The sequence below is a fragment of the Amblyomma americanum genome, chromosome 10 (assembly GCF_052857255.1).
Source record: "Amblyomma americanum isolate KBUSLIRL-KWMA chromosome 10, ASM5285725v1, whole genome shotgun sequence".
Lineage (NCBI taxonomy): Eukaryota > Metazoa > Arthropoda > Arachnida > Ixodida > Ixodidae > Amblyomma > Amblyomma americanum.
In genome coordinates, this window is record NC_135506.1 from 112,470,039 (window position 1) to 112,492,053 (window position 22,015).

Genomic DNA, 22,015 nt, shown 5'->3' on the forward strand with positions numbered 1-22,015 from the left:
TCTACATTTGTCTCTGTTTGGCTTACTTTCGTCAAACTTTCATAGCACCTACGCTACCAAGCTTAGCCTCAGCCAATATTTCGTTCAATTAAGAAGCAAATATCTGCGCACTCTTCTCTCCATTACATACCCAGCAAAACTAGGCAAAATAATTTCACAATGCGAAATAATTTATGAACGAAATTTTTTCATATATTGCAATAGTAGTTAGGGCTGCCATAGAAAACCTGTTGGTGGCGGTGACAGCAATCAATAAATCTGTAGATCTGCCTTCGGAAGTCATGCAATACTTTGCTAATAACGTTCTTTCTAGTGACGAAGACGTCCTTAATTTTTCTGTGCTAGATAGAAAAACTTTTAAAGATTTTGCGACGTATTCGAAGAATATAACATTGCACTTAATATTTTCATAACGGTAGCTTAAAATATTCAATGGTTCAGTTTTTGCACAGGAGTTCTAGACATGATTGCTTCAAGCATGTCTTTGCATCCCGGCAAGTCCCAAGGGAACGTCAATCTAGCCATACTTTTATCTTCGTGCCGAATTTCCCCCGTGTCTCGTGACCCTTTCAACGGGAATGATCCCGATACGCTTTAGGTACAGGTGAAACCTTAAACTCAGTGCCATGCCTCATGCCTTCAGTAGCGGCAGATTGTAAGCTGCTGTAAACGCTGGCTAGTTGGCTGCAGCCGAAACTGGTAAGTTTATGGAGAGCCACACTGAAGAAGCAAATTTTTCTCTTGATTCCAGGTAGCATCGCTTCGAATTTAATTCTACAGTGTGCAATTACGGTCAGAATAAGATTGCACATATTTATTCAGGGTTCAAAGGAACGATGACAAAAAAATATTTTTGCCGCAAATGCTGCGCTTCAGGAACATGTGAATTCATATTTGTTTATTTGTGAAGGGCGCTTCCGGCGGTGGGGGGGGGGGGGAGGGTATCAAAGTATAAATCAGTTGATTGTCCTTAACAGTGCAGCTTCGGTGCGCGCACCTTCGTTTATCCCCGTGTTCATGTCGTGCTTAACATCACTGTTCTGCTATTTTCATTCGATAGGGGCAGGCTTGCGGCCTCACATACTTCATCGATAATAGCGCGCAAAGATGGAGGAGGGAGTTCGTCCAATCATGTAATAGACACCACAAAACGCGCCATACTCACATGCGTATAACTCACATGCGTATAATCATTACCTAAATCACGCGCCTTAGCTAGCTTCACGAGCATGACTCTACCCTGAATATGCAGTTTTTAGAAGTTAGTCACTTACTTTAGCATCTCCTGAGATTTACTCTGGTTAGGTCAGATTGCATGTTGAGATTTACATCTACTCTGAGTGCGTTTGGTTACCGTGGTGAGACCGGAGGATGATGGAAAGGGACCCACCATCGAACAGCTGGTTGAGGGTATTCTGCTGGAGTATCCTCAGGTGCAGCGTTGTGGCTCTGACAAATGACTGCAAGCAGTGAGCGTGACAGACGTTCCAACTCGATCCCGGCTGCGTACACTCTTGGGACATCGTCGGCCCTTGCGTTTGGATGAGCCAAATGGGCTTGGTTTCCTGTAGACTCTTGATTTTCTGCTATAGATGTCACGACGAATCGTTAGTTTCAGTTTTATTTAGAGTGCGTATGTCCGGTTTTCAAAACAGACCTTCGAAATTAAGCCGCCGTGGTGGCTGAGTGGTTGCGGAGCTCGGCTGCTGGCCCGAAAGACGCGGGTTCCATCCCGACCGCGGCGGTCGAATTTCGATGGAGGCGAAATTCTAGAGGCCCGTGTGCTGTGCGATGTCAGTGCCCGTTAAAGAACCCCAGGTGGTCGAAATTTCCGGGGCCCTTCACTACGGCGTCTCTCATAGCCTGAGTCGCTTTGGGACGTTAAACCCCATAAACCAAACCAAACCAGACCTTCGAAATTCACATTTTATGCAACAATTAAACTTACATTTTTACTATGTTGCCAATTGGTTGTAGGACGTGTTCAAGATTTAACAGCACGCAAAACCACAAGAAGCACACAAAACACCGCTCGTTTTGTGCGCTCTGTGTTTTTTCATGTTCTAACCGCGCTGTTATATTTTGTGCCGCCTTTGACGAAGTTAACCAGGCAACATGTTTTCTTCTCAATCATGACGCGAAACACATATGGCAACCCAGAAGTTCTAATTTTATGCGAGGTAAGCAGAACATTGTTCCTTATTCGTTCTATACATTTTCATCATTCGGGATGCAATAAGAGCTACTTTACACGAGTAAGAAGAAGACCTCACAGCCTAGTTACATTAAGCAAAGACGATACCCCTTTAAGTGATGCCCTCTATCGCTGTCCTGGTAAGCTATAATGTAGGCAAAATATCAGTAATTCGAACTCGTTGGAGATCTACACAATTCGTTTTAATAGCAAGAAGTTCGAATTGGAAGGAAGCCAAGTCGGAACAGGAGTGGATGTAGTGGTTTAGGCAGGCAACCGCTTTAGAGATGCTTGAGCACCTGCTACTCCTGTTCATGCGCATGCACGCACCATATACCTAGGAACTGTGGACAAGCGCATTTTGCAAACGGAAATTGTTTATGAATGCAATTTTTTCATGCATGTTAAGATTCCACCACAACAATAAATATGTCTGCAGATCTCCTTTCGGCAGCCTTCCATAACTTGGCTATTAACATTTTCGCTATCTTGAGAAATCTTCTCCAACTATTTTCTATGGCGGTCGTAACTACCGGATGCGAACGATGTACAAGCATTAAAAGAATGATTTTAGTACGCAGTGGAAGAATGGACCATTAAAGGGGGCACAGCACCACGTGTGCAATGGAGAGCTCACCGATGTTGCTCTTTCAAGTCAGTTACATTCACTGCTCCTACTGCCACGTAAAAAGGGACAATCGTTTCCTTATAGTGATGTTGTGCCCCAGTGAGTGGTCTATTGACTTTATGAGCTCTGAGAGGATTGTAAGAGACCTGTTTTGTAGGATCTTGTTGCTTCTGTCAGGGGATGTTGAGTCGAATCCTGGACCTAGCACTGAAGAATTCCTTGCAACTGTCTTGGAAACCGTCCAAAGAATAGAATCAGACCAAGATGAAATTGGCAATGATCTCCGAGCGTTAAAGAATTGGCAGGCGTCTGTTGACGTCGAATTAAGGCAGCTGTCAGCTCGAACTCGTACGCTAGAGGTTGACACAGGTGCTCTAAAGAGCAGCAGTGCCTCGCCATTTGAGACACCGGATGCTGTACTTGGAATTTCTGACAAGTTAAAATCAATTGAATCGCGCTGCAATGACGCCGAAAACCGTCTGCGCCGTTCCATTCTACTTTTCTTCGGCCTGCCTGACACCTCAGACGAAACCTGGTCATCCGCTGAGACTAAAGTAATAAACCTACGCTCGGAAGCCCTCGGGGTAGCAGTCGAGCCGGCATCAAATAGAGCGTGCACATTGTCTTGGAAAGTACCAAGAAGAAAAATGCAGACCAATTATTGTGAAATTTTCACGCTTCAAAGACTAACAGCACATTCTGGAAAAGGGGCCCAAATTCAATGATACAGGTTATGCTGTACGAGAAGGTTTTTCTTTGAAAACACGGATAGCAAAAAAAAAACGCCTACTTGAGTTTGCGAAGTCACAGAATGCATCGCATAAACTTAATGTAGACAAACTGCGCATGGGTGACACCACCTACGTGTTTGACGCTGTATCTGGGAATTTAGTTTCATTGACAAGATAGCTCGCACGGGAAATGACGGCTGGTACAATAAATCATTTTAACTCTTCACGTCGTGCGCACACGCCATCACTATTACAGTTATCGTACACCAACATGCGTAGTTTGGTATCTAAACGTGTTGAACTAAGTTCGTACCTAGAAAATAGTGAGCGTGATATTTTAGCATTCACTGAAACTTGGCTGAACCCTGATATTTCTGACACTGAAGTACTGCCCGATATTAACGGCTACGAGGCCTACCGCAAAGATGGAGTAAAGAAAAGGGGAGGAGGTTTGGTTTATGGGAGTTTAACGTCCCAAAGCGACTCAGGCTATGGGAGACGCTGTAGTGAAGGGCTCCGGAAATTTCGACCACCTGGTGTTCTTTAACATGCACTGACATCGCACAGTACACGGGCTTCTAGAATTTCGCCTCCATCCAAATTCGACCGCCGCGGCCGGGATTGAACCCGCGTCTTTCGGGCCGGCTGCCGAGTGCCTCAGCCACTCAGTCATCGCAGCAGCTCAAAGGGGAGGAGGTGTTTTAATAGCCATCAGGAAACGCATTGCATTCCATCTCGTTAACCTACCCAGTCCTCTTGAGATTATCTGGATCTGCGTTAAGTCATCATTCTTTAACTCAATAATAGGCGCATGTTACAGACCGCCAGAAAGCTCTGATGTCTTCATATCTCATTTGCGCGATAGCCTCACTACCATTAGAGCCAAATTTCCCAAAGCTTTTATATTTCTGATGGGCGACTTTAATTATCTAGACATTGACTGGTATAACCTCACCTCTAGCTCTCGCTGCTCGAAAGAATTCATCGACTTAACATTGGACTTTTCGCTTGCACAGTTAGTAAACCGACCTCCACGTGGAACTAATATTCTTGACCTCGTTTTAACGTCATGCCCCGAGGAGTCAAGCACCACTTCTATTAATGAGAGGTTCAGTGACCATCAAATTCTCACTTTTACAGTTAACATCCCATCCCATACACGGCTGTTCACGTCTAAGCTCATCTTCAACTATAAAAAAGCGGATTGCAGTGTCATTAACACTGGTCCGCAGGAATTTTCTTGCTCATACTTTTCTACTTTTTCTTCCCGTACTGTTAATGAAAACTGGACCATGTTTGAACGAAAGTTGTTTGAATTAATGCTTGCTCATATACTCCAAATTTCTTTTCGGGTCAACATTTCTAAGCCATTGTATCACAGGCCACTCCTCTCACTTAGGAATAAAAAGAAGCGCTTATTCAAAGCAATGAAAAAATCTAGATCCCCCTACCTGCAACTGCAACAGAAACACTGTGAAAAACAATACTGCCGTGCCATCCGTAAAGCGAAGCATAAATTTTATTCGCATGACCTTCAAGCTATTATGCACCGCAACCAGAAAAAATTCTGGCGTATTATCTTCCCAGCTAACACGCAGGCCCACATCGTTTTTCAGGATGATGCCGGAAATCTCATTTCTGACGAAAGAAGTGCGACCATCTTCAACAATTATTTCACATCACTGTTCACCCAAGAAGACCATTATAACATTCCCGCCACCATCGAAGTCCAATACAGATATATAACCCCGATTGGATTGATCGTTGAAGGTGTCAACTCTTTAATAAAAAAAAACCTTAAAATGTCCACTAGCTCTCGTGCAGATGGAATTAACGCCAAGATCCTTAAACTAACTTTAAACTCAAGTAGGTTAATCGTGTGTCACATTTTTCAGCAGTCTCTAGGTACAGGCGAACTTCCGTTTGGTTGGAAAATTGGCAAAGTCATCCCTGTGCTCAAATCTGGGGACAAACGTAATATAAGTAACTACCGACCCATATGTTTAACAAGTATTGCATGTAAGCTATTTGAAGATATCATTGCTTCAAACCTTGCGCACTATCTCGAACAAAACAGCTTTTTTTACCCTCATCAACATGGTTTCAGAAAAGAACTATTGTGCTATACACAACTCATAAAATTTACTCACGATGTTCTGTCTAACATGAACGAGAACCAGCAGACTGATTGTATATTCATTGACTTTTCTAAGGCGTTCGATCGGGTAGCAAATTGTCGTTTAATTGCCAAACTCTCCTCGTTAAAGATTGACTCATTAACACTATCGTGGATTAGGAATTTTCTCTCATTTCGCAAACAATACACCTGTATAAATAATTGCTCATCCTCCCTCTCTGAAGTATCGTCCGGTGTTCCCCTGGGCAGTGTTCTCGGTACATTACTATTTCTAATATATATTAAAGATCTGCCAACCAACATTACGTCTAAAATCCGTCTTTTTGCCGATGACTGTATTATTTACCGTAAAATTTCTAATCCAGCCGATCATCTTGCTCTACAGAAAGATCTAGACCATGTAACAAACTGGTGCTGTAAGTGGCTAATGACGGTTAACACTGATAAATGTAAATTAATCACTTTCAGCCGTAAACTATCAAATTCCTCCTTTACCTACTCGCTCAACAGACACCAAGTCACAACAATGTCTTCATACAAATATCTCGGCATTCATCTTACTGCAAACCTTTCCTGATCGAAACACATAAATAAAACCACAGCTAAGGCTTCACGCACTCTCAGATACTCAAACGTAATCTTCATGGTGCACCATCTGACACTCGAAACCTGGCTTACCAGACATTTGTTCGTCCGCAACTTGAATTTGCATCGCCCATCTCGTCACCTCACAAAGTATATCCAACAGGTAGCCTCGAATCCACACAGAACCGTGCCGCACGCTTCATCGCTCGCGATTATAACCGTCATTCCAGCGTCACTAACATCAAGTTATCTCTATCACTTGAGTCTATAGAACCACGTCGTACAGTTGCACTCCTTTGCTTATTTCATAAAATGGTTTTCAGTGTTCACAGTCACACTCTGCCTTTGTCACGGCCATGTCGTATATCACATCGCCTCCACAATCAAAACAGCTTTACGCGCATTTCTGGTCGTACTAAAGCGTTTAACTTGTCTTCCTTACCACGTGCCATAAGCCTTTGGAATAGCTTTCTTGACGAAGTTACAGACACCAGAAATCCTGCCACATTTCTAGATATGATAAGCACTATAATCGCCTAATATCTTGGTTGTATGTGGTTTTAGCAGAAAAGATTTTTACTGCTGTATAATATGAATGAAAGAGTGCCTTTGCTAAGTTAAGTGAAAAATCATTTTCCATTTCCATCATGCCGCATTCTTCAAACTTGTATAACGCTTTTTAAAATTTACTTGTATTCTGCTGAATCTCTCTCGCTAACTATTATATAACGTTTCTCTTCAGTCGTTGTTTTGCTGTAATGCTTTCTGAATTCATGTGTATACCGCGCCACTCACATAATGCTCTTATGTAAAATGGCCTGTGAGGAACTTGAGTAAAAATAAAAAACTCCAATATTTACATAACAGTAGCCTGGAATAATGCCCTGCTGCCTCCTAATTAAAATCGGCGTCCATGAATCCTGGACTTTGTGAGGCTAAGCAATGGGTCGGCAGCGACCGACGACGGGCAGTTTCCCCACTGTCGCCAGATCAAACCTGTTCCAAACAAGTGTGTAAAAAGAAGGTTTAATTTTGACCTGAAAACTTCCGGGCCCTTGCCTGTGTACCAGACTGGGGCCTGCAATGCTCACACTATACCGTGGCGCTGAAATCTACCCTGCACTGCCGCGCGGCAGGCGTCATCGGTCGGCTGCTGGTACTGCCAGGAGATCAAACAGTTAGGTACACATTACACTCCACAAATAAAAAAGAATATTGCACGTCAATGGAGCTTTTAAGCATTTGGCGCTCCTGGAATCATCCCTGCTTCTTCGTCACTCCCGCGTGTGCTTTGGGAGAGGGTGTGATTTCTTTAGCAGTTTCTAGGTGCCCGGATCTGCGTGGCATCCGTGCGCACTGCTTTAGCCGCGGTGAGGCGTCAGCGAGCTCTTTGTTGCGTCGTTTGTGTCCAGAATAACCCTGCTCGTACTCGTGACCCACAACGTGGCGGACTTCAACAAATCGTGCACTTCCCTGCCGGTCAGCTCTTGGTCGCCCATGTCCTACACGGACCCGACGAAACCCGCCCTGGTAAGCTGGGCCTCATCCTCATTGGTGTACTAGAGCGAGCACAACGTCTCGCACCGCTCACTCCTAGCGCCTTAGCTCTGCACGGAATTTTCTGCCAATCCGGAATTTCTTGATTTTTCCGTTTCGAATTCCTTATCGCTTCTTAAAAGCGCAGAAGGGCGGCAGCACTGAGATTAAATTTGTATCCTAATATGTTTTTCTCTCCGGAAACGTTGTGGCTGTAACTTGTTTCTCAAGGTACTGCCTTATAGGAGGAGGCGCTGGCCTGTGTAGGAGGCGCCAGCATTGCTAATCGATTTGCTAAATGATGTGTTTGCTCAACTTAACGACGAAAACTACAACACTCATATTAGTGTGGTTGCTAATATGTACTAAGTCACCACAGCCAAGTGAAATTTACAGTTTTTAGGTTTATTTTTCTGAAACAGGAATATTTTGGGAAGGTTCAAATAACACATTTTGATATTAACGGCTTGACTGGGCCCAAGAACCACTCACATGGCTGTCAACCGCCAAAATAACGTCACAACCAGTAATTATGCCGAGCAAAGGCCTCCAAAAAATCAGACGAATCGGCTGTGCAGGTACTGGTAAAAAATAATGGCCAAGTCTGTATATATCTTCCATGTAGAAAAATAAACAAAAGCGAACACATTGTAATTAATGTCACTGTATGTCAACGAGAAAAAAAAATACATGAAGCCCACAGTAAGTTCATAAGATGGCTCGTTCCTTTTAATCAGAGGGGATCAAATTGCTGCAGTCGTGATGATTCGGCTGTGCTGAAGCGGAAGGCGATCATGCAGATGATAAGGAAATATATTTAAAAAATTTACAAAGCCAAACTTTTAGTTACTCAAGTGAAATCACAGAGACAAAAACAAACAGTAACTTAATCATATAACGATTTCGCGCCGAGAAACGCTTACAAAGTCTTACTCATCGAATGATTGAGAGTTAATGCCTAGGACCTGTCGAAAAACGTGCTAAGCTCGAAGTCATGACCTAGACTGCTGTTCAATGCTTTTCTGCGTTTTTAAAGCCTTCTGAAATAAACCTACTCGGGAGGTCAAAGCCGGAAAGACGGTGCATGTGCGTAAGGTGCACTCACGACAGGCCAAAGTACACGTGCACAATTATGATACCCTAGAAGACTTCAGAAATGCTACTTCGCTGTTGTACAGGCCCATTGACGCATTACTGAGACCGTTGTTTTCGTTCTTTATAAAAAAGAATTCGCCCATAATTTCTCGAGCAATGGCACTACTGTCCCTGCCAAGAATCTTTATCCTGATGGACATGGCCGATAGTTGCAATTTCTCCAGAGCTCAGAGAAGTTTGTTCTACAACCCTTACCGCCTAATGAACCGTCATGCTCCCATGCGCGGTCATTAACGCAGCGCCCTGTCTGCTCTATGTAGGCTTTTCCAGGAGTCAGTAGTTTGGCGTACACCACTCCTTTCGCGCATTTTACAAAGGGCTTCACATGCTTCTTGTCACAACCACTTTTCCTTTTATCTTTTATGCGAGAGCACAGCTGGCCTAGCCTTTCTGACGCTAAGAACACCATCGGTACTGCGTACCTGTTGGCCACTTTCTTCAGGTTGTGCGCAGTCTTGCATGTAAGGTACCACTGCAGGTTTAGTGGCATTCTTTTGAGCCTTTTTGCGCGCTTTTCTTTCCAACATTTGGAGCATGGTTTCACTTACCGCCATCCGGATCACACAAGGGCAGCCCGTCGCGTCCGATATTGACATCTGGTTTTCAAAGCTTTCACTCATTTTGTGCTCGCACGACATCATGAGCGCAGACTGCCGACAATGGGCAGCGATAATAATAATAATAATAATAATAATAATAATAATAATAATAATAATAATAATAATAATAATAATAATAATAATAATAATAATAATAATAATAATAATAATAATAATAATAATAATAATAATAATAAATGGTTTTGGGGGAAAGGAAATGGTGCAGTATCAGTCTCATATATCGTTGGACACCTGAACCGCGCCGTAAGGGAAGGGATAAGGAGGGAGTGAAAGAAGAAAGGAAGATTGAGGTGCCGTAGTGCAGGGCTCCGGAATAATTTCGACCACCTGGGGATCTTTAACGTGCATTGACATCGCACAGCACACGGGCGCCTTAGCGTGTTCCCTCCATAAAAACGCAGCCGCCGCGGTCGGGTTGGAACCCGGGAACTCCGGATCAGTAGCCGAGCGCCCTAACCACTGAGCCACCGCGGCGGGTCAGCGATACCTCTCTTGACAGTTTTTTAGTGTGCCGAATCATAGGGCAGCAAATCCTTCGCTACCCTGGGGTGGTACATCCAACACAAGTGAATATCGAAGACGAACAGCTGCATGTCCAAATACTGTAAAGTGTTCGCAGTAGGGACTTCGAGTGCTAAGGTCAAGCCCTTACCAAGTGTTTTGAAATGTCTAAAATCTCAGTCGTCAAGTCATTAAACTGCACGCGCCTCTGAATTCTTAATAGAATTAAAAAAGAACATCTACATACCTGAACACTTTTAAAACCTTCATGTCTTCTAAGGCCTTCGTCAAGGTTTGGTCAATAAAAGATAAAAAATATTACATAAAACTGGCGCCACACAGGAACCAATACAGACCCCGCGCCGCAATCAAGTAAAAACTGCCGTGAAATGTTCTTCTCAAGGTAAAATTCAAGCACAGAGACAAAATTCTCCGCACTCATCCCCGCTGAGTTCTGAAAGGACACTTCTCCATTTTCTTCGATACATGTCTTAACTGATGCCAGCAGCTCAGCTTGAGGGAGCGAGTAAAAAATTCCAGCACATCGGCAGAAAACACGTACCCAATATTTTGTTTCAGTAGGAGGTAAACTCCGACCTCCTTCGAATTATTGGTAGCAAACGGATCTTAAATTCGAAGCTATTTGTAAATGCTCTTGCAGGTACAAGCTGACCAGGTTTTAAAAGAGCCTTTTTCGCTTACAACCATCCTGAAGGGTATATCTACTTTAATAGTCTTGGCTGAAAAAAATACCTGCAACGAGCTCCATTTGCACTTGTTAACCGCTTTGGCTATCTCCTCGAGACCTGAGTGCACAACTTGCTCGGGGTTGGTACGTCTTAACTAGCGCTTTCAAACAAAAAGTGACCACTCCATTACCTGGTCAAACTGTTCACCGGGGCTTGCTGACGTGCGCGTGATTGCGAAACGTTAGACTACCCGTTCTACGGGGAACCCCCTGCATGTGGGAGGATATTCACTATTGGTCGAAATGGAGTGTGGCGTTGCAACTCTCGTAGTGAATCATGTTTGGCACTGACATTAAAGGTCACATGTTGGGCTGTACAGGGTGGTGACGTCATTCCACCAGCATCCCTAGTGACTTTCCAAGCAAGTAATTGCGCTGAAAAGAAATATAGTGGAGCCCGGACTCTGCCCCTTGGGTCGGGAGCAGGGCGCGCTACCCCTTTACCACAGAATAACGTTCCTCAGGCTTGGTTAAAAGGAGGCCATGTGTGTCTTGCGGTAACAACATAAGGAAAAGATAAATGAATAAAATGAAATGTGAATTTTAAAACAGATAAACGAGGAAACAGTTCCGGAAAGCACTTAAGACTACTTACGTGCTTTTATTGCGAAATCATAATGGTCTTTGTTGCGAGGTTAATCATATTTCTTCCTTTCTAAATACATCGCTACTCATTAGCATACAGTAGTAAAGAAACCTATACACTAGATCGTCTTTATTTTACAAGGAACAGCGCTGTTTTCCTGCCGACGGGTTACGTGGTCACCTCGCAGTCTGAAGGTCCATGATACAATTCCTCGCACCTTCGTGGGAGATTTTATTTCTCTTTGCTGTATACGTCAGTATCTTCAGGCTACTGCCGACGTTATGCGAGACCTTGATGACGTCACTGAGCAGTTTTTGGGCAACTGCTGTTGGTCAACGCCGCCGGTTTTCGTTGCCGATGAGCCTACATTGCCTTCATAATAAAAAAATGGACAATGTGCGTACCTGCGAAGTGATATGAAAAAAAAAATTGGTGGGGGTTTAGCTCTGCTTAAACCTGGAGTGACGCGATAGCTACAGCTTGCCGAGTGGAACTTGCCGAGTTTAATTGAAAAATAAGTCTTTCGCCGCTCCGTTTCTCTGGACGTTCCTTCTTCATCATCGTCCCACTTGACACGGTGCATGCGCACAGCTGTTGCAGCTCGGTTTCGCCGGCGCGCCGCGCCGCCCCACCGGAAGCAGCAGCTGTTCCGCCCCAAGTGGTTGGTCGTGTGACCAAACACGTGACCAGCCACGGCGCCGCACCGCCGGCAGCTTCTCTGCACCACGCGACCAACCACGTGGCAGCGTGTCGGTGCAGCTACGGGGTAGTCGCACAGCAACAGGGTGGCACGCCGCCACCGCCACGACGCCGCCATGTTGAAGGCTCTAAAGGCTATTGGAATGTAGCTATCGCTACAAAAGGACAATAGGACGACGAAGGCAGCTAGCTATTAACGTTAGCTCAACGTACCTCTAAAGCGGAGCTTAAATGTCCAAAATTTTGAGACCTATGAAATCGATGGGAGGCGGTAACTACGGCACCAACGCTTTAGTGATATTGACTGGAAGTAATTTTGTGAGCGGCTGCAGAAAGGCTTTATTAAGGACACTTGTAGAGAAATTCGCTTTTAACAAAAAGTTTTTTTGGATTGCTAAGATATATAAGTCATTTTTGTGGTTGCACTGACAGAAGCTGCTCATGACTCTCAGATGTTCTGAGGTAGCGACGAAGTGAATAGCAGTCGAGAATGGCGTGCACCATCTTGAATGCAATGAGAAACGCAGAACTATACGTCACAAGCTAGCTTGAGAATGTCTTTCTTTTTGATAATGTACGGTCAAGAAACCAGTCAGTCAGAAGCAAGGCTGGTTCCTTACTCTCGTTTGAGAAAGCAGCATTACATTGGCTATGGTAACACCAAACACTAATTCTAAATTTGATGTGTTTCACTTTCGTCATGAATCATAATACCATTTTTCGAGTCACCGCTATAAAGCATTTGTCCAATATATTGGGCAATAGGCGTTGCGCCAGTACTCCTCTGTCAAGACGTTCTTCCTCATAAAACACTGTTGTCCAAAACATTTGGCGCCATATGCCGCACTGAAGAAACTACATGCTCAAAGACCGGCATAAGGAGTTCCCGAATGGCAGCATTCAGCAGCGTGGGTTTTTACACATCATATTTTGGCACCTGCTGGAGAAGTAAATACTTCTTTTGGTATTTCTATGTACTCTCAGAGGCTAACCTGATTTCATATTAAAGTCAATTTTGAAGCAAACGCGCTGAGTGCGAAATTTAAAGTGTCCATGTGCCTAATGTATGAAAAAAAGACCGTGTTGAGACCCATTCTCAAAAAAATAGGAGGACGCTTAGAGGGATACTGCATTAAATTTTAGGCGGTCTTATTTTCTACTGGAATTACAGCCGGTGTTCCTAAGGTGACTGAAACCGCCTCGTTTTTTGCACGAAGCCAGCGGAAAACCCTTTTCCCCCTCATTTTTGCCTTGAAATGGTGCACCTGGCGGCGGCGCCCCGAACTACTGCTGCTTGGAAGCTGTGACGTCACGCGTCTCCCTACCTCCGTGCCCGGCCGGCCCGGCCACTTTGGCGGTACGCATGCACCTGCTGTATCTGCGTGGACGCTACTCGCCACGTAGGGGACGCGCTGCGAGTGCCACCGCTTGTGTCCGGAGGCCTTTGAGCTAGAATTGGATCCACGCGGCTGCCAGACGAGCAAAGGGTGTGGGTGCCACTGTATTATTCCGCTAAAGGTTGTAACAGTAGTGCGGCGGAGGAAGGGACACGCCATGTCAGGCCTTCCCAAAGAATGCCCAGTTCTGAAGAATGGATCCGTGTGGCGCAGCTAGCCATCGCGACATACCTTCTAGGTCCGAACTTTTATCGCGGAAATTTAATCGACAGCGACTAATATATAAATCTTCCTCTGTTCCGAATCCACATGACTCTTTCTCTTTCTCTTTCTTTCATAAATCTTTCTTTGTTCCGAATCCACAAGGAGACGTTATTGAATACCTAGGGCCAGGCAGGAGGAAGCGGTTGTTGTTGTCCTTGATACAGCGGTAATGGCGGTCGATAAGCGATAGCGAAAGCGCTACATAGTTGCCTTCCAGGTCAGCTGTGCGCCACCTCGCAATACAAGGTGTCAATATTCCCTAGAAACCGCAAGACCGAGAGCATGACAGATGCACTTTAGCGATAAGGGGACCTAATCTACGTGAAAATTAGAGGTAACTTATTAAAAACGCGGAGTTTACTGTATAAAGTGTACACTCTGTAGCGCATGTTAGTGCGCGTAATTACAGAGGATAGCCAAAAACGCAGCAGAATTTGTCACATGTGTATTGTCCTTGTCAAAAGACAGGAAGTACTTTCACTTGTTCCAGTTTTTTCGCTGATTCAAACAACTCCGACGGAAAATCATCCCAGATACGACGCGTTACAGAAATACACATTATAAATAAACTTGTCTCCGTTATTCGGAATTTGCTGTACATTCACCGAACAAACTGCCCAGAGGCAATATATGTGTACGTTTGAACGGGTAGTAAATAAGTATATCGCATAATAGTGTTTGCATGCAAGCAAGCGCAAATATAAGAAAATTGAGGGAGAATATCTTTCCTCATGCCCGGGACCATCAGAAAGTAACAGCGATGACAATTTACTAACAGGACAATGCCACGAGAATCGCGCGACAGACCCCGTTCGTGAGATTTGCGCACGCAAGTCTGGCGGCGTAGTAACAGTGCTCCGGTCACAAAAACTTTGTACTGGATAATTTTTCGCTACGCCGATGCAATTAAGTTTGCTGCTTCTATATTTCGAGCACTCACTCCGCTGTTTGCGCTGCCTACATAATGTATCAGTCCTATTTCAACACCCGCGCCCCGTCATGGCGCCGCGGCAGCTCTTTTTGTGTGGCTGGAGCAATGAATGAAAGTGATGCTTTGATTTACCCTCGGCAAAGGAAATGTTTTAATACTTATTTCAGAAAACTTGTCTGGGTCATATTAAATTGTATTACAATAGGCGCAGCTACCACAACAGGGAGCGCGCCTGTGCAAAATTTCATCATCCAGGCTCGTTTTACTCGTCGCCGCTAGATGAGGCTGCGGGTTTGCACACGTATCTCTAGCCCATAGTCATTTGGACATCTAGCTGATATAATCGTTACTCCATTACCACTTTTAAGGCTGTAACTGTCGATCAGTTTCTTGTTTCCACGCTGCCAACTCTGAACGTCCAAGCGCGACAGCTGAACCGATGTCAGCACTGTGCGACGGGAGCAGTGCGCCGCGAGACGTGTGACGTCACGCACGCCTCCTGCCTGGACGGGCGGGAAGTCCGAGAAAAAATAAATGAAAGAAATGTTGAAACTTTAGATAATCGCACCTTCTGAATAAAATTTGGGCGATTTTACAGGAAGTCGCAATTTAATGCAGTATCTCTTTAAACTTCGTCTTTAAGAGTGGAACGCGACACTTGTGTTGCTGCGCTGCCAGGGAGTACACGAAACATCAACGCCTTGCCCGTTGGACAAATCGCTCGGTTTCTCTTTGAGGATTTTGAAAACAAACACAGACGCTGCTCCACAGTAGCACTCGTAGACGGCTGCGGTTCCATCCTACCTGTTCAGAAACGAACGACGCTACCCCGAGGCAGAAATGAATGGATGGATGGATGGATACGGCTGAACCCTTTAAATCGGGCGGTGGCTCAAGTCACCTAGCCATGACTTATGAAATTGTACTCTTCCCTTGATTTTTGCCACCAATCAGATAACCTTCGCTTGGTTACTTCTACCCGCTAAAAATCTACTTTCCCTTCACTGTCCTTAAACCCTAATGCCTTGGATAAATCAGCCCCGCTGTTTTCCACTGCAGGGAGAAGCCCCTTACAGAAAAGTATCAAGTGTTTAGCCGTTTTCTCCTCCTCTCCGCACGCAACACACAACGTGTCTATCTCGTGGTACCTGGCTCTATATGTCTTAGTCCGCAAAACTCCCGTCCTGGCCTCAAACAACAAAGAGCTTCCCCTACAATTATCATAGATATTTTCTGTGGCAATTTCCTGCTTAAAAATACTGTATGTTCCCAGTGCTGATTTGGTCAGCATCCCTGTTTTCCACAGAGCTCTCTCTATTTGTTTAACCTTTTTCTGAACTGATAATTGCTGATTTTCTCCCCTACTGCTGTCCAGATATTTTCTTCTCAATTTTCTAGTTCTCTTTCTACATTTCGTATCAACATTCCTTATATACAGGTATCTGAAAACTTTCCTAGCCCACTGCTTTTCCCCATTTTTCTCAATCGCTCCTAAAATGCTATCTTACTGCTAGATTCTCTGCTCTCGAACGACGGCCATCCCATATCACCCTGTACCCCCTGATTTGGTGTATTGTCATGTGCTCCAACACCTAGCCTCCCTAAGGCGCGTTGTTAAATTTCTAACCTTGCTTGAACATCTGGTCTCATGCACAGGACCGCATTACCGAAATTCAGGCTAGGAACCATCACCCCTTTCCAGATCCCTCTTACCACTTCATACCTATTGTAATTACACAGTGCCCTATTTTTCATGTCAGCTGGATTTCTACTAGCTTTATTCATTACATATTTTTTATGCTCTGTCAGATACTCTGCGCCGTTATTTATCCACCACCCCAAGATACTTGTACTCATCCAGTATTTCTTGCGTGAACTCCTGTATTCTATGCTCGCCAACATCATCATTAAATATGATGACTGCAGATTTCTCCTTACTAAACTTGAAACCTAATCTATCTCCCTATATATCTATCAACTTCTATGTTTCTTTTATATGTCTATCAAGAACTTCTATATGTCTATCAAGAAATGTCGCCTACACGCGCGCCATCTACTGGGCCAGCGCCATGCATGGCGACGGGGGGAAGAGGGGGGGTTTCAGTGGTTGCCACGCGATTGAGCTACGACTTCATGCGAAGCAACGACAAGCAAGGAGGAAATTTACCGGAAACTCGTTATAGTCGCTTACTCCGGCATCTGTAATTTACAGGCTCATATTTACTCATGTACGTATAAGTACAGATCTCGAAGACACGATTTACTCATGTACGCATAAGTACAGATCTCGAAGACACGTTTCTACGAAACCCGTGCGGTCACTAGACGCGCCTTTGTTAATGTTCAGTCGTCGAGCCGGAGTGTAAGTGTCCTCGTCTCGAACTCCAAAGGCCTTGGTTCGATTTGCAGCCTGTAACCCAGTGGATAGACCACGGTTATTTTATTCACTCGGTGTGCTGGGAGTTTTACGCAGCTCCAAATATTTCCGACGGGCGTTGCGCACTGCAACGACGCCGACGGCTTTTTCGACCGAACAAGCTGTATATGCGTCGCGTAATATATTCGTATTTACGCTCAGCTAAACTATTGTCTTTATTTTTGGATTACAGGCGCGAAAACAGACAGACCACAAGGTAGATAAACGGGACGGAGCGGATCTGTGCGATTAAAAAAAAATAGACACTTTCCACCTTCTTGATCCTACAGGCTTATTGTGAAGGCTTAAGAAAAAATGTGAAGCCAAATTCGTCCTGAGACTCACGAGGCAATGTTGTGGCAAACGCTGAGCTTGCCTACTTTCCTGACTAGGCTTGAAAAGGAATTAACACGTGTTAAGGGGACAGGGTAGGCCTTATTTTTTCCATGCAATTTTGGCTATGTTTGTGACCCTTTTTCTCATTATCTGCTGCGGTCTTGGTAGCATTGTAATCGTCAATTTAGGTAGTGTTACTCAACTGAGATTATTATTTTTTAAAGGTTCGTTCCTTGTTTCCCTTTTTGTGCTAGACCCACCAAATTTTGAAGCAAGACTCTGTAGTAAAGAGCCTGTGAACAAAAGTTCCCGGTGTGAAGAAGTGCGTTTGTATCAGCAATGCACCCTGGCTAATCCCCACCGTGGGTATCTGCCATTAAGCCTGAGCACATCACCATCATAATCATCATCATCACTGCCATCGCTAACAGCGAGAGCCTGCTGACCTGGGCAGACCAGAGACTGTTTCTCCGCCGCCTGAGCGCTGACCAAAGCCGCCGCTAACTTGGTGGAGGTTCGGTTTCCCGTCCTCGTACCGCCCTGGACCTCCGCAGCCTCACGCTACCGACCCCCGCTATGCCCGCTATGTCCGAACACGCCAACAACCAAGCCGTGCAGGTGGGCTCCCCAGTACTCTGTTCGGATGTCGTGCTGTGCGCAAGCTTGGCGCCGAACACCGCTTGCTTGAGCGCTCTCAGCAGTCGGGCGAGACGTTCAGAAGCTACTCTGAGGATGTGGTAAACTTGGATCCCGCGTCAACACCCAGATGTTTGAGGCTGACAAGATCAAGCATATTCTGAAAGGCATCGAGGATGACACCTTTAAGATGCTGCTGTAGCGAGATCTCCGCACCGTTGCTGAAGTCGTCATGTCTGGGTTCTGCCATCGCACTCAGTGCATCTGCATACCTGGCGCCCAGCCTTCGCAATGTCATTAGCGAACAAATTACTGAGACCCTTCCACTGGTCCCGTCGCCCGCACCAGCACAGCCGCCCTCCCCTGTCGCTGCACCCTGGCCTACAGTGCCGCCGTCGCACTTCCGCGGCCGCCCAATTATCGCCCATCTACACTCCAATTCAAGCGTCCGTTCCTTAAGTCTCTCAGGGTCCAACGCCATTTTTCTAATTGCTTGAACAATTTGGCAATCCCTGGCGTACTGGTGACAATCGGCAAATTTGTTACTCTTAAGGATTGCCTGGTCATGTGGCCCGGCTTTGCCGTCGTCGTGTGCCAGTTTCCCAAGTTCCCCGTTACCGGCCGCCTCCAAGCGAATACTCACCGGCAGCCTAGCCGCCACGGTCTTTCACATGGTCGCACTCTCTTCTCCACCCCACGCCCACATTATTCTCCTCGCCGCTCCCTTTCTCTCACGCGTCGGTTCCCGGATCATTATCAAGAGGAAAACTAGATGCCGCAGTCCCCGAGGTGAGAACTGCGCCACCAGCGAAATGTCCAAGGCCCTCAAGTATCTCCCGCAAATCTGATCGCCGCTTCCGTAGAGGGTGTTTCTGTTCTGGCGCTTGTCGACACTGGTGCTGCTGTTTATGCTATGGCCGCCACCTTTTGCCGCTCCTTGCGAAAAGTGACGACCCCTCGTTCTTGATTATCGCTGCGCACCGCAAGGGCGCAGACTATGGCGACGTTAGCGACGTACCCGTCTCGAGTCGTTATTCGGGAGATCCTCTACTTAATTGAATTCGTCATTTTTCCAGCCTGTTGTCATGATCTCTTGGGTTGGGCCTTCTTGTCGTGCCATAACGCAGTCATCGATTGTGCTCGTGCTGAAGTCGAGTTCTTTGCGCTCAGTGATTCCTCGTCGCCCGATGCCCTTTCTGCTGCTTCTGCCAAAGCCGTCACTGCAGAGGACACTGACCTGCCTGCGTGCTCTTTTTTTATTGTGCCCATATTGGTCGCGACGGCAACATACTTTTAACACCATCGCACCTCTTCCCGTGTCGAAAATACCTGCCTATACCTTACACCGTCGTCACCCTGTCAGCTAGCCGTTCCGCGTACTAGTTCGCGACTAATCCGTTAACATATGCTTCCGCTGTGCGTTTCTCGCCGTCCTTCGAAGTAGATGCCCTCAGCCCGCCGGTTCCTGCACTCGACACTTCCCTCCATCGACGCCTTTCTTCCCGCACCTCGACGCACTCAACTTCTCGCGCTGCTTAATCAATTTCGTTCCTCCTTCATTCACACCCGCCCGCTTTGACGCGCACGTCTAGTGTCGCCCACCACATCGACACCGGTGACCAAGCCCTTCTGCATCAGCGCCCATATTGTGTCTGTAGGAGCCATGCCCCTGTTACCTCGATGATATCGTGATCTTTTCGCCCGACTTTGCGACTCATCTGTCTGGCCTGAAGCACGTCTTAACCTCCCTTACGGACGCCGGCTTTCAGCTTAACCGAAAAAAAAGGTGGATTTGCTGCTCGTGAACTGACAATTTTAGGGCACGTTGTGTCAGAGGAGGGCGTCCGCCCAGACACCGGCAAAGTTCGTGCTGTGACTGCGTTTCGAAAACCTACTTCTATGAAGGAACTGCGCAGCTTCCTAGGCCTTTGTTCCTATATTCGACGTTTTATTGGCAACTTTGTGCTATTGTTGCGCCTTTAACTCAGCTTCTCGGCAGCAACACGGGTTTTTCGAGTTGGCCCTCTGCCTGCGACGACGCCTACAACATCTTGCGCAGTCTCCTCATGACCCCACCCATGCTGCGTCACTTCGACTCGCAAGCCCAAACCGAAGTACACACGGACGCCAGTGGAATCGGCCTCGGGGCTGTGCTCGCCCAACGCAAGTCTGGATTCGAGGAATATGTGGTTGCTTACGCCATCCGCGCCCTTACGAAAGCCAAATACAACTACTCTGTGACAGAAAAAGAGTGCTTGGCCATTGTCTGGGCCCTTGGCAAGTTTCTACCTTATCTCTATGGACGTCCTTTTGACGTGGTCACCGACCACCATGTCCTACGTTGGCTTTCTGCGCTGAAAGATCCCTCCGGTCGCCTGGCTAGATGGGCTCTCCGGCTACAAGAATATAACATACGTGTCATCTATTGGTTGGGCCGCAAGCATCAGGACGCTAGCTGATGCCCTATCCCACTACCAGCTACCGGCCGAGATTGCCAGCCCCTCCGCGCTCGAATCCGCTGCGCCTTCGCTCACAACCTGCGACATGCCTTCCGAGCAGCGTAAAGATGAATGAATTGTCTGTCTTCTTAACTCTCTCTCCGGCCCGTCTACGGCTCCGGCGTCCCGCGCCCTTCGTCGCCAAGCCTGAAATTTTGCAATTCGTGGTAATCTGCTTTATCCGCGCAACTATAACTTTGATGGATGGAAATGGCTTCTCATCAATCCCCGACATCTCCGGTCCCAAATCTGCACCTGTTTCCACGCTGACCCGCAATGCGGTTGCGCTGGAGTCTTCAAGACGTAAACTCGCATCCGTCTCCGGTACTGCTAGCGCGGCATGTATAACTTCATCCGCGCGCTTCTGCCCGTCCTGGCAATGCCGTAAGAAACTGCCTCATCACACTGCTGGTGAGTTGCAGGCACTACATTGTTCGCTTCGCCCCTTCGGCCGTGTTGGCATAGACTTATACGGCCCTCAGCCCTACACCGCTGCTGGCAATCGCTGGGTCATTGATGCTGTAGCGCCCTCTCTTGGGTGGCGCCGAGAACCCGGATAGCGCGCACCACCCGGCGAAGAAAATAAAGACGGCACCTGGCCGTGGTTCGTGCAGCCTCGGCTCGCAGTTCTGTTCTGGTGTCGTTTCACAGCAGTGGTCTTGTTCCTTCGCTCCTGGGGCGTTAAGCCTAAAACTGGTTACCTAGTACGAGCAATGCCCCATCCCGCAGCATCCACGCAACCGGACTCACGTCCGCAGGACGTCTCGTCACTGCAGGTTTGCCTCCCACCTTTCTGGCGCAAGAACCCGCAAGTTTGGTTCCACCAGATCGAGGCGCAATTTTGCCTTTCCCGCACCAGCTCGGAGTCGACGCGCTACTACCATGTCGCCTGGAGCTTTCCTCGTAATGTTGACGGCGAGCTCTCCGACGTCATCTCCGACCCCATGGGCGCTACACCATATCACCACCTGAAAACCAAGGTACTGTGGAGATTTATGCCGTAAGAACGCAGCCGCCTCCAGCAGCTCCTTACCGAGGAAGACGTTAGTGACCGGCGCCCTTCCTAGCTTCAGCGGCCGATTTGACAGCTTCTCGGGGAGCGCGATATCCCCAACCACTGGGCGTTGCTTCGAGAGCTTTTCCTCCAACGCCTTCCCCAGCCTATCCGCCTTGTCCTTGCGGCGGCCGGTGATGACACCCTCGACCGCATGGGTGAGCTCGCCGAAAACGTTCATAAGGCGATCTCCCCGTTCGTCACTTCTGTTCTGCCGCCTACAGACCCAGTGATTCGCGCCTTGAGGCTCGTCTAGATGAGCTTGCCGCCTCAGTCGCCGCACACCTCAGGCAACCCCAGGAGACCCGCCCGCCTCGTCTCGATCATCGCGCTCTTTCGGGCACACGTCAAGCTCGGTGTCCC

The 22,015-nt window shown here is 46.8% G+C and overlaps 1 pseudogene; it reads left to right on the forward strand.

Moving 5' to 3' along the window:
• The window catches only part of LOC144108637 (uncharacterized), a 199,260-nt pseudogene that overhangs the window by 101,044 nt on the left and 76,201 nt on the right, over positions 1–22,015 (forward strand).